This window comes from Otolemur garnettii, unplaced genomic scaffold (assembly GCF_000181295.1).
Source record: "Otolemur garnettii isolate 467f Iridium unplaced genomic scaffold, OtoGar3 scaffold00038, whole genome shotgun sequence".
In the NCBI taxonomy this organism is placed as follows: domain Eukaryota; kingdom Metazoa; phylum Chordata; class Mammalia; order Primates; family Galagidae; genus Otolemur; species Otolemur garnettii.
This window is the reverse complement of record NW_003852433.1, coordinates 10,336,005-10,349,825: the sequence shown is the minus strand read 5'-3', so window position 1 is coordinate 10,349,825 and position 13,821 is coordinate 10,336,005. Positions and strand designations below refer to the sequence as shown.

General features: G+C 43.6%; 1 pseudogene; it reads left to right on the top strand.

Moving 5' to 3' along the window:
• The first annotated feature begins 1,182 nt into the window (after window positions 1-1,182).
• Window positions 1,183-2,695, top strand: LOC100944721 (annotated as a pseudogene).
• Window positions 2,696-13,821: the final 11,126 nt, after the last annotated feature.

Here is a 13,821-nt window from a genome sequence, read left to right as displayed (position 1 = left end):
GCCTTAGCCGGTTGAGCTATAGGCGCCGAGCCGATAGAGACATTTATTAGAAGTGGAAAAAGACCAGTGACTTCTGATCAAAGAAAACACAAAAACAGAAAAAGAACAGGAGAAATAAGAGCAGTGGCCTGTAATCCAGCACTCTGGGAGGCCGAGGTGGGCCAACCGCCGGAGCTCACCAGTTCCAGACCAGCCTGAGTTAGAGTGAGACCTTGTCTCTAAAGATAGCCAGACATTGTGACAGGTGCCTGTAGTCCCAGCTACACGGGAGGCTGAGGAGAGAGAATCACTTGAGCCCAAGGGTTGGAGGTTGCTGTGAGCTGTGACACTACTACACTCTACTGTGGGTTGACAAAGTAAGATTCTTGTCTCAAAACAAAGAAACAAACAAACAAAAAAGAAATAACAGCAGGCACAATTGAGGGCATGGATATTATCCTGAAGGCAAAAGAATTAAACAGTATAAGCATGTGACTTAGAGAGACATAGAAAAACAGAGGTAAATACCAAATAATCAAAAGATAATAGGGTGGAAAGTAGCTGCCTCTTATCCACAATAAGTAGGGGACTGTTGTTTGCTGAACTACTTTACTCCTGGACAAAGACAGATATGAATTACCTATGGCCAATGGCTTCCATCAATCTTGGATAGGTAATAAAGTCTCCATAAAACCCCTAAGGACAGGGTTGGGAGAGTTTCTGGATAGCTGTGCATATGAAGGTCCCTGGAGCGTGGTGCACCTAGTGTGCACGCTACATCCTAGATAATAAACCCAGGAAGGTGTAAAACTGTGATTTTGGAAATGGAAGAACAGAACAGTCTTGGAGAGGCTACTCTCACAGTTCTCCCAAATCCCCGGCCTTCTGACAAATAATGTTTAATGGACAGATTCTCGTCTGGGTCTCTGCATATTGGGTGACTGGGAGTGGCTGGACCCTCTTCATCCATTGGTGTCATGCAAAAATCTATTTACATCGACTAAGGATATTCAAGAGTGAAGATCAGAGAATCTTAAGTCTGAAATTTGGCATCACTACCCTGAACGATAACCTTCATTGACATAAACTCCTCATACAGATAAAGGGATGATCCAACCCAATAAGTAATTTTTACTTTTAGTTCAACTGGACAATTATAATCTGAAAAGATCCTGTGGCCAAGCCCCAGAAAATCAGATATAAATGCATAACAACTCAGTATGTATTCAAGCATCCATGATCTCTTCCCTGGCTTTACCAATCATTTATATCTTCCTCTGTATTGTTGGTCTCCTTGGAAACTTGCTGTCTCAATGGATATTTTTAACAAAAATAGGCAAGAAAACATCAACACGCATCTACCTGGCACACCTCGTGACTGCAGACTTGCTTGTGTGCAGTGCTATGCCTTTCATACTTTCTGAAAGGTTCCCAATGGGAATATAAATCTATCTAATGTAGAGTGGTCAGTTTGGGGGGAACTCTATCATGCATGTGTTGTGCCCAAATTTTCCTGAGTCCCCGAGCCCACGAAGGGACAACCGAGACACACTCTGATGTAAAAGCAAGAGGCGAGCTTTATTTAGCAAGCTCGAGCCCAGACCCTCTCTTGGCAAACATACCAAGGAAGGCCCAGAGCCTAGGGGGTTGGAAAGTTTTATAGGGTACAGAAAGCAAGAAGGGTGAAGAAGGGTGGGGTACATTTTTGATTGGTGGTCAGGGTATGGGGAAGTATGGGTGATTGGTGGTCAGGGTTTGGGGAAGTACAGGGAGGCTCTGGATTGGTACAGGTATGAGGGGTGGGGGATTTCCTAACTGGGGTCTTAGGGTGGTATGAAGCAAGAAGGGTGGGGAGCACTTCTGATTGGCTGACTGGGGTGCTTGATTTCAGGGAAAGGCCAGGGTTTGGGGGAAGCTGAAGCTTATTATCTAAGATGGTGGCGGGGGGCTCAAAATGAGGAACAGAACTTAGGCCGTAAACAGCAAAATGGCACTGGTCTGGCCCTCTCACATGTGAGTATGTCTGTCAGCCTCTTAGTTTTAAGTTGGATTGCCATGAGCTGCTACCTTAATGAAAAAAGATTCTATGCAAGAGACCACTGTGTGCTACGAAAAAATATTTTATGGCCATTTACTGAAAAAATTCCACCAGCCCAAAATGCTAGAAAACTATGCATTTACATATGGGGTCTTGTACTGGGTGTAATTATTCCAATTATCGTATACTACTCGGTTGGTGAGGCTACAGAAGGAGAGGAGGGTCTGTGCTGTAATCGGCAGACGGAACAAGGAGCCCAGACTTCTCAGATTGCAGGTCTCCTCGGAACCACATTTATTGGATTTTCATTTTCAGTCGTACTAACATCATACTGCTCTTTTGTCAGCCATTTGAGAAAAATAAGGACTTGTATGTCCATTAGGGAGAAAGATGTGACTTATAGTTTGGTGAAAAGACATCTTTCGGTCATCCAGATTTTACTAATGGTTTGTTTCCTTCCATACGGTATTTTTAAACCCATTTTTTTATGTTCTACACCAAAGAGAGGACTGTCAGCAATTGAATTATTTAATAGAAACCAAAAACGTCCTCACATGTCTTGCTTCAGCAAGAAGTAGCACAGACCCCATTATATTTCTTTTATTAGATAAAACGTTTCAGACACTGTATAATCTCTTTACAAAGTCTAATTCACCACATATGGAACCATATGGTTGACTCTGGAATGGAAAACACCACAAAAAGTGTTCAGACGACCATTAGGAGCACCAAATAAGCTACATTATTAACGTGCCAGCTTGGTTGACAACAGGCACCAGGAAAACATCTTTGTTTTTAAAAAATGAATATTTGGGTGGCTCCTGTGGCTCCTGGCTCAGTGGATAGGGTGCTGGCCCCATATACTGAGAGTGGTGGGTTCAAACCCAGCCCCGGCCAAACTGCAACAAATAAATAAATAAATAAATATTCCTAGAACTCAATTTGCAGTTCTACTTATACTGTAAGTTGACATGGTAGAGACTTTCAGAGGCCCAAATCAAGCATTTTGAAAGGACCCCACTACATCAGCTCAACTCTGGACACTTCCTTTCAGAACACAATGTTTCATGACTACATACAAGTCCTTATTTTTTTTCAAATGGCTGACCAAAGAGTAGTATGATGTTAGTGCTACTAACATCTCTGCTTTCAAGTCATTAGAATCCAAGGGTCTATCTAGGGCTAATGTTTATTTTGTGATTAATTTCTGAAAACTTTAAGAATGAGTAAAAGAAAAAAATGAATAAGCAAGATGAGGAAAAAAAAATAAGCCATATTTTCATGTAAGTCTTATCTAAATGCATGGATAATACAACGTAAAAATCTAAGGTTTATAATCATTTATTTGGAACTATTTGGCTCATGTTATTGGGGAAGGCAATCGTCCTTGACTCCAATATTTATTGAGGAGATAGTATTTATAAATATGCTTAAATAATTGGATTATACTTTGTCAAAATATAATAAAAAGCTAATATAATGTCAAAGAAAAAAGAAAGAAAGAAAGAAAAAGACAGATATATGCCGAGTGCCCGTAGCTCAGTGATTAGGGCACCAGCCATATGCTCCAGGGCTGGTGGGTTTGAACCTGGCCTAGGCTTGCTAAATAAATGAATAGATAACTAAAAATAGCCGGGAGTTGTGGCAAATGCCTGTAGTCCCAGCTACTTGGGAGGCTGAGGCCAGAGAATCACTTGAGCCCAAGAGTTGGAGGTTGCTGTGAGCTATAATGCCATAGCACTCTACCAAGGGTGACAAAGTGAGACTCTGTCTCAATAAAAAAAAAAAAAAGAAAGAAAGAAAAAGATGGATATAACACCTTGATTAATATAACAATTATTTTATTTTTTGAGACAGTCTCACTCTGTGCCGTGAGTGGAGTGCTTTGGTGTTATCATAGCTCATTGCAACCTCAAACTGCTGGGCTCAAGCGATCTTGCCTCAGCCTCCCAAGTAGCTGGGACTAGAGGTGCCTGGGCAACACTTGGCTATTTTTAGAGATGGGGTTTTTCCTTGCTGAGGCTGTTATGGAACTCCTGAACTCAGGCAATCTACCTACCTTGGCCTCCCAGAGTGCTAGGATTATAGGCATGAACCCAGCCTGTAGACTATTTTGGATAGTGTTTTTTTTTTTTTTTTCGAGCCAGGGCTGGGTTTGAACCCGCCACCTTTGGCATAGGGGGCCAGCATCCTACTCCTTGAGCCACAGGCGCCGCCCTATTTTGGATAGTTTTTACTGTGCAATGGAGACACATCATCTACATATACATCACATGTGAATCCTACTATATTCACCTGGAGGAGGCAGAGGAGGCAGGGTGGGGGAGAGACAATTTAAGTAGTTTGAGGAAGAATTACTTTTTTTGAGACAGAATCTCACTATGTCCTCCTCAGTAGAGTGCTATGGCATCACAGCTCACAGCAACCTCAAACTCTTGGGCTTAAGAGATTCTCTTGCCTCAGCCTCCCAAGTAGCTGGGACTACAGAAACTGGCCAGAAGGCTCAGCTATTTTTGTTGTTGTTGTTGCAGTTGTCATTTCTGTTTTAGCTGACCCAGGCTGGGTTCGAACCCACCACTCTTGGTGTTTGTGGCTGGCACCCTACCCACGGAGTACAGGCACTGCCCGGAAGGGCCCACATTTAATTTGACCTTAACTTCTATGTAAAAAAAAGGGTACTATTCTCATGTTTCCCTGACCCCCTTTGACTGGGATTTTACATCTCTGTTCACTAGACAGGGAATGAGGGTGCCATATTTCATTGAAGTATCTTCTATTCCTCTACTGAAACCTCTCCCCCATCATAAAAACTGCCACTAACCCCCTAATCATCACCAGCCTGTCTGTAAAGTAACCCTGGATTCATTTGATGCAAAACAGGTAAACATGCTGAAATATTCTCATATTTATATGTAGATATACTTGTTCCTATGTGCCAGGTGCCATTCTAGGACTTTGACCCGATCCGAGGAACTGGCTTAGCACCTTTCTGTTATCTAATCTCTTTGTTCACTTACTTTCAACTTCTGGACAAATGTTAATTATACTAAAATGTTATTGATTCCAACCAGTGGAGAAGTCAAAATAAGCTCCAGGTTTGTGCACTTTAATAAATGCAGTTTCTTAATTTCCAGAGCGCACAGACGATTCTAGTAAGCTCATAACATTTTGATAATTAGAAATGTAATCTGTTTTAATTAAGTGACCAGGGTCACACATAGTTGCTATTAGCTGTGCACACATGCAACGCGTTCACAGACATGGGGCTCAGGTGTTGGTCTCTGAGTTGATTGACCAGATCTCTTCACTCGTGTGTATGCTACTCATTTACTGCTTACAGAGGACATCTTTTGCTTTTCTAGCCGCTAATTCTCTTTTTTCTGATATCAGTACACTTCTTTGGTTTTGAAGCAGTGTTTCACTCTGTCTACTGGAATATAGTGGCATTATCACAGCTCACAGCAACCTCAAACTCCTGGGCTCAAGCGATTCTCTTGCCTCCGCCTCCCACGTAGCTGGGACTACAGGCGTCTGCCACCACACTCAGCTACTTTTTCTATTTCTTGTAGAGATGAGGGTCTTACCCTGTTGCCCAGGCTGATCTTGAACTCCTGGCTCTAACCAGTCCTGCCTTGGCTTCCCAAAGTGCTGGGATTACAGGATTGAGTCACTGCACCCTGCCCCTCTCAGGGCTCTTAAGGGCCTTTCTGTGCCCTCTGGGCCCACCTCCTTTCTGCATTAGGTACTATCATTTACCACCTGCTGTTTCTTCTCACAGATATCCTGGTGATGATTTGAGAGGTCGAATCTGTTTGGTCCAGGTTGTCAGGTGGAACCAGACCTTTTCTTTTCTTCTTTTTTTGTTGTTGCAGTTCTCATTGCTGTTTTAGCTGGCCAGGATCGGGTTCGAACCCTCCACCCTCGGTATATGGGGCGAGCGCCCTACCCACTGAGCCACAGGCGCCGCCCAAGAACCAGCCCTTTTCCTGGGTGGATTGAGAAGCCTATGGAGGATGGCGTGTCAGGGGATGGGCTTATGAGGCTGTCCTAGGGGCTGTGGGTGTGGCAGGCTTTCTGGGGCTTGTCCTGTCTATGACACAAGATGAACTGTTCTTCATAAAGATGGTAAAGCGTTCTGTTTGAATGATCACTAATTGGATATTACAAAAGTCCATGTGAATGAAGCTTCACTGAGTTTTTAGCAGGATTTGAGAGACCTGTTTTCCCTTCTAAGGAGCAGCATCTGCATTAACCATGGACTCCTCTGCTGCTGCGAGTGAAGAGCACCCAGCTTCACAGGCACAGGTTCAAAATGGAATTTGCTGACTCATGTGGCTGAAAAAGCCAAGGTTAGACTTGCTTCATGCTTGGCTCAGTCCAGGGGTGAAACTGTGTCATTGTCTTTAGATCTCTCCCTCTCCCATCCCTTCCCCCATCTCCTTCTGGGTTTGCTCCTGTTCTCAGGCAGCCTCTCCTGCCCTTGTGCCAAGGTGGGCACCCGCAGCCCTGGCCTTTGAGACTGTCTTCCCAGTGGTTCTAACCAAGACTATAGGCTGAGTTCAAATTTATGGATTGAAGTTTTAACCCCAGTGCCTCAGAATGTGACTACATTTGGAGATGGGGCTTTATAAAAGGTGGTTAAGGTCAAATAAGGTTCAGGGCGGGCCCTGACCAGTAGGATTTGTGTTTTATGAGGAGAGATCAGGATGCAGAGACACACAGAAAGAAGACCACACAAAGACACAGGAAGACAATGTCCATCACAGACCAAGGAGAGGGGCCTTGTGAAAAATTAACACTGCCAAGGGCACCGCCTGTGGCTCAGTAGGTAAGGTGCTGGCACCATATACCAAGGGTGGCAGGTTCAAAACTGGCCCCGGCCAAACTGCAACAAAAAAAATAGCCGGGCGTTGTGGTAGGCGCCTATAGTCTCAGCTACTCGGGAGGCTGAGGCAAGAGAATTGCCTAAGCTCAAGAGCTGGAGGTTGCTGTGAGCTGTGACGTCACAGCACTCTACAGAGGGCAACAAAGTGAAACTCAGTCTCTAAAAAAAAAATGCCAACATCTTGGTCTCAAATCTCCGGCATCCAGAATTGCAAGAAAAGGAGTTTCTGTTGTTTAAGCCATCCACTTTCTGGTATTTTGTTACACCAGGCCAAACCAACAGATAATAGTCTGAGAGCTGAGTCTCACCGGCCTGGTTTAGTTGACCTGAATGTCCCTGAGCCAATCAACCAGCAGCCTAAGATCACATGACCATCCCCGGGGACCCTAAGCTCCTTGAAGTGAGAGTGACAGAGGGGTGGCTCCCCAAAAGAAAAGGAGAGATGCTACCAACTGGAGAAAGAGAAATGGATGCTGTGAAATCAACAACAGTGTCTGCATTTGTTACTCTCTCCTTTTCTCTGTTTCTCTTCTCAAGAAGGGTGTGCTGTTTCTGGAGCAGTCCTACAAACAACCTCTTGGCCCTCAAACACATTTGCCAGTGACTTCTGGATTGTTTTTATTAAAGTGAGTTTCACACAACATTAACCATTTTTCTTTTTTCTTTTTTTTTTTTTTTGAGACAGAGTCTCAAGCTGTCGCCCTTGGTGGAGTGCCATGGTGTCACAACTCACAGAAACCGCAAACTCTTGGGCTTAAGTGATTCTGTTGCCTTAGCTTCCCAAGTAGCTGGGACTACAGGCAGCTGCCACAACACCCAGCTATTTTTTGGTTGTAGTTGTCATTGTTGTTTGGCAGGCCCAGGCTGGATTAGAACCCGCCTGCTCCAGTGTATGTGGTTGGCGCCCTAGCCACTGAGCTACAGGCACCCAGCCAACATTAACCATTTTCAAGTAAACAATTCAGTGGCATCTAGTACATTTGCAATGAACTGCCTCCGCCACCTCTATCTGCTTCCAAAACCTTTCATCACCCCGAAAGGAAACACTGTAGCCTCAAGCACTTGCTTCCCACAACACTGGTAACCAGCAATCCTCATTCTGTGTCTATGCATTTCCTGAATCCAAACATTTCCTATAAATAACATAAATGAAGTCATGCAGTATTTGCTTTTTGTGTTCAGCTTCTTCCCCTTAGTATAACATTTTAAGGTCCACCCACGTGGTAGCATATAACAGAACTTCATTCCTTTTCATAGCTGACTAATATCCCACTATGGCTACATACTAGAATTTGCAGAGTTTCATATTTTATTTTATATTTTATCTTTGTGGCAAAATACAAGTAACATAAAACTTACCATCATGACCGTTTTTGAGTTTACAGCAGCATTAAGTATGTTGGCACTGTTGCATAACCAATCTCTAGAACTTTTTTATCTTGCAAAACTGAAACTCTCTGCACCCATTAAACAACAACTCCCCATTTCCTCTCCACCAGCCCCTGGCAACCATCTTTCTGTTTCCTATTTCTAGGAATTTGCCTATTTCAAGCTGCTCACCTACGTGGAATCAGACAATTTTCCTCTCTTTGTTTATTTCACATAGCAGATTTCCTCAAGGTTTATCTACAGGAGAGCATGGGTCAAATTTTCCTTCCTTTTGAAGCCTAGATGTTCAGTGGTGTGTATATTTCGTTTATCCATTTGTCATTGATTGACACTTCTGTGGAGGCTACTTATACGTCTTGGCAGCGGTGAACAATGCTACAATGAACATGGGCGTGCGGGTGTCTCTTCAGGCCCCTCTTTCAGTCCCTTGGGATATATACTCAGAGGTGGGATTGCTGAATTTTTGGTAGTGCTAGGATTTGCTTATTTTTCAAATTAATTTTCTGGTTGGTCCCTTCTAAGAAATATTTTACATAGATTAAGTGAGAACATGAAGAGCATTTTCAAATATTTTGCTGTTCACAAAGAGAAAATGTAAAAATCCCAATGTGAATAACCTGACAGGTGGAACCCGGAGACCACTTACAGGTTAATTTTCAGAATAGTGTCTTAGATCCTTGGCCAGCAGCCAGCACTTCGGTCCCCTGGAATCGCAATTCCAAGTCAAGCTATGGCCACAAGCTATGTCCAATTCCTCCTTAGTAAACACTGTCTCTCCCAGAAGACCAATGGGTAAAACTGGAATGAAGCCATTCCTATGAATAACCACATCAGTGAATTTCTTGCTCCGCACTCAACAAACAAAAACAACCCGTGGTTTTACAAGCTGGCTCAGTTGGTTCTACCCACAGTCACCTCCTCCTGAAAGCTCCTAGCCTAGAAAATGCGCACATGGACAAATTACATGGCAGAAAGGCAAGCAGACGTGGCGCTCTGTGAGGCTCTGCCGGGTGTGTCAATAAATTTATAATTTTCTTTATCTTTCTTTTTTTTTTGAGACAGAGCCTCAAGCTGTCGCCCTGGGTAGAGTGCCGTGGCACCATAGCTCACAGCAACCTCCAACTCCTGGGTACAAGCGAGTTTCCTGCCTCTTCCTCCCAAGTAGCTGGGAGTACAGGAGCCTGCCAAACCTGGCTATTTTTTGGTTGCAGCTGTCATTGTTGTTTGGGGGCCCACGTTGGATTCGAACCTGCCAGCTCAGGTGTATGTGGCTGGCGTCTTAGCCACTTGAGCCACAGGTGCTGAGCCTATGATTTTCTTTGTATTGCCTTCTTCACCTCCTTTAATACACAATCAGTGCTTTGAGCAATCAGCAAGTACCCTTTTGCCATATGCTGGGAACTCCAAAACTCACCCAGTGGGACTTTGCATGGATTTTTAGAGCACTTCTTGGTTTCTGGATAAAGATCAGGCTTTTTTTTTCTTTTTGGAGTGGCACAATCAGAATTCACTGTAATCTCCAACTCCTGAGTTCAAAGCTCAAGTGACTCGCCGCCTTCAGCCTCCTATGTTGCTGGGAGTACAGGTGCGTGCTACCACACCCAGCTATTTTTTCTTATTTTTTGTGGTGGCAGTATCTCGCTATGTTGCCAAGGCTAGTCTCTAACTCCTGGGCTCAAGCAATCCTCCCACCTCAGCCTCCCAAATAGCTAGGACTCCAGGTGACCACCATGCTCAGTGAATTATTTATTTTATTTTTTGTCAAGATGGGATCTCACTATGTTGCTCAAACTCCAGATCCAAGCTATCCTCTCATCTCAGCCTTCCGAAGTGCTAGGATTGCAGGCGTGAGCCATTATACTCAGCCAAGACCCGACTTTTTGTAGACATGTGCAGGAGTGTCTGGCTCCTCTACCGTGGCTCGCAGGTGGTGCTTTCTCCTGGGTGCTCTACGCTTCTTCTGACTCATAAGACACCTCTGACCACCCTCTGCTGAGGAGCAGCCCACAGTTTACATAGCTGGATTAAGGCCTTTGGTAGTTTCCTGAACTGTCCAGTGAGGGAGTAAATGAGAAATACCCTCATGTCTAACAACAAATACCTGGTTAAATAATCCATGATACCCTTGGATTAGGCAATCATTTTAAAACACATATTTCTGAAATGTATTCAGTATAAGTAAAAGTTCCAAATAGAAACTTCAATGAGTGATAGTGCAGAAATGTATTTGTGAAATATACTCAGAAACACATTCTAAGTATATTGTTACGAACATTAAAATAGGCCAGGCTTGGTGGCTCAGTCTGGGTCATCATGGTGCTCTGCTAGGCTGAGACAGGAGGATCCCTGGAGGTCAGGAGTTTGAGACCAAGCTGGGCAACATTGTGAGACCCCATTGCTACAATTTTTTTTTTTAAATTAGCCAAACATGGTGGTGCATACCTGTAGTCCCAGATAATTGGAAGGCTGAGGTGAGAGGATCATTTGAGGACAGAAATCAGAGGTTTCAATGAACTATGGTCACACCACTGCACTCTAGCCTGGGTAACAGTGAAAACACACCTCTTTAAAAAACAGAAACTTATTATCTTATGGGGTTGGAGGTCAGAAGTCTGAATTATACATCACTGGGCTAAAATCAAGGTGTTGGAAGGGCTTCAGGCCTTCTGGAGGCTCTAGAGGTGAATGTAGTTTCTTGCTTTTTCTGGCGTCTGGAGGCTGCCTGCACTCTTTGGCTCATAGCCCCTTCACCTTCAAAACCAGCATTGGTTAGTGGAGAAACTTACACATCGTATCCCTCTGGTTCTGACAAGCCTGCCTTCCTCTTCTTTATTTAAGGACCCTTTTGATTATATAGGGCCCACTCAGACAATCCAGGATAATCTATTCTAAGGCCAGCCAATTAGCAACCTTAATTCCATCTGCAACCTCAGCTTCCCTGTGCTGTGTGATGTACCACAGTCTCAGACTCTGAGGATTTGGATGTAGTCACTCAAGAGGACATTCTTCTGCCTATCACTCTCACCCAAGGTTTTGCAAGTATTGGATTTGGAATACCACTCATTATCTCATCCCAAAGCCCTAGAATTATGCTATGTGGCTATCTGTGTATTGGATACATTTAAAACTTTTTATTGGTTAAAAAAATGAAAAGATCCTCCATCCATGGTCCTTTCAGCCTTGTCTAGCCTCATTGCTGCTGTTATCAGAATTACAGGTGAAATGCCCTATCTTCCCAGACTGTGAGACTTTTATCAATAAAGTAAAGCTTTAGTAACCTGAACGCGAAACCAACCAGTTGATTTTTAAAAAATTCACTTGTTGGGCAGCACCAGTGGCTCAGTCAGCAGGGCACTGGCCTCATATACTGAGGGTGGCAGGTTCAAACCCGGCCCTGGCCAATCTGCAACAACAAAAAAATAGCTGAGTGTTGTGGCCAGTGCCTGTAGTCCCAGCTACACTGGAAGCTGAGGCAAGAGAATCGCCTAAGCCCAGGAGTTGGAGGTTGCTGTGAGCTGTGATGCCGCGGCACTGTATCATGGGTGACAAAGTGAGACTCTGTCTCTACAAAAAAAGGAAATTCACTTATTTTCTCATTATAAGATCATATACCTTATATGGAGATATGATAGGTGCTATTTTAGGTGTCTGCAATGTGGCCAGCGCAGAAGAGAGATGGCCCTCCGGAGTTTATATTCAAGTTGGGTGGTGATGTGGTTTGAAACATAAACCAGGAATCCCAAATGCTCTGAATGTTAGGAAAGAGGAAGGACAAGATGAGTGCAGAGGCAGAGGACAGGGCACTTCCCACAGCCTTGATGGGTGACAGAAGGTGGAAGTGATGTGTAAGCAGAGTGGAGATGAGTCACTTAAACCCTGCCAAGAAGACGGCAAGGATGGAGGGTATGAGGGAAAAATGCTTCAGGAAGAAGAAACAGTGTGTGCAAAGGGCCAGAGGTAGAAAGACAAGTTGGAACTGAAATAAATTCAGTGTTTGAAGGGAAGAATGCAACCAGAGAGAGGCAGGGAGGTGGGAGGAGACTGCAGGGACCTGTTGAGAATCTGAACTTCATGTGGAGGCAAAAGGGAGCCACAGGGGCTTTAGAGAAAAGTGGGGGACAGGGAATGATTGTGGACTCACCTGATTTACATCTGAGAAAGATCTAGGTGGACTGGCGGATGGGCTAGAAGGAAGGGCGGAAGTAGTGGTCAAGGTAATATCTGGGGCCCTCATAGGCAGGGAACAGTTGCAGGGGAGAGCAGCAGACCCATTTGGAGGGGCATTGAGGTCAAATTTATAGGCTTGGTGACCAACTTTTGGGAGAGAGATGGGGTAAGAATGATAGTAGGAACGAAATAGATGGAATTTCTTTCCAAAAAAGTTTGCCTCCATCTCTGCCCTGAGCTTGAATGTGACTCTCCTGAAGTCACATGTAGGGTTAGCTGCAGTGATGCCAACTCATAGGCTGGGCCTCTCTTCTCTCCCTGATGCTTATCACAGGCTGTAATTTTTATTTTATTTTTTTTAAGATACAGGGACTCACTACGTTTTCCAGGCTAGCTTTGAACTCCTGGGCTCAAGTGATCCTCAGGAGTAGTGGAGAATACAGGTGCCTGCCACCACAGCTGGCTATGATTTTCAGTTTATTCAACATCATTTGATTAATGTCTTTCTCCACTGTTAGACTATCTGCTCTTATTCAACATCATTTGATTAATGTCTGTCTCCACTGTTAGACTATGTGCTCCATGATGGCAGAATGGGGACTGTTTCCTCTTACAAAGTTCTCAAAGTACATTCACAAAGGGAAAAAAACCAACAACTGTATCAGTGCTCCACTGGTTGAAGGCATTGTTCACGCGCTCACAGTCTGCACTCAGACACTTAACTAGCTGTGATTCATCCCTTTAAAGTACGTATTCTTTGACCTAATAAATTAATAAAAGCCCTTATAGATTTTTTTGTTTCGTTTTGCAGCAAGGTCCCATCCTGTCTCGGAGGCTAAACTGGAGTACACTGGTGCAGTCACAACTCACTGCAACCTCAAACTCCTGGGCTCAGATGATTCTCCTGCTACTGCCTCCTGAGGAGCTGGGACTAAGGGATAGGCCATCATGCTTAGACCACCCAGTGAGTAAAGATATATGTATGAGGATGTTCATTTTAGTGGTTTTGTAAAAGGAATAAAAACAATAAAACAGTAAATCTCCAATTATCAAGAGATTTATTGAATAAGTTATAGTGCATCTAGAGCAGAATAAGACACTAAAATATTGAAGATTGATTTTTGATATGGATATTTTATAATGATAGGGTATAATGCAATTTTAATTGTGAATAAACAGAACAAAATTATGTATAATCATATTTTTCACATTGTAAAGTTAGACCCCAAATTGCCAAGATTTACATCCGACCACTGTAATAGGATTTATACTTACTTCTTTGAGTTTTTTTCCTTTGAATTTTCTACAATTAAGTTGTATTATTTTCTACTAAGAATTGAAAACAAGAGACAACTTTTTTTTT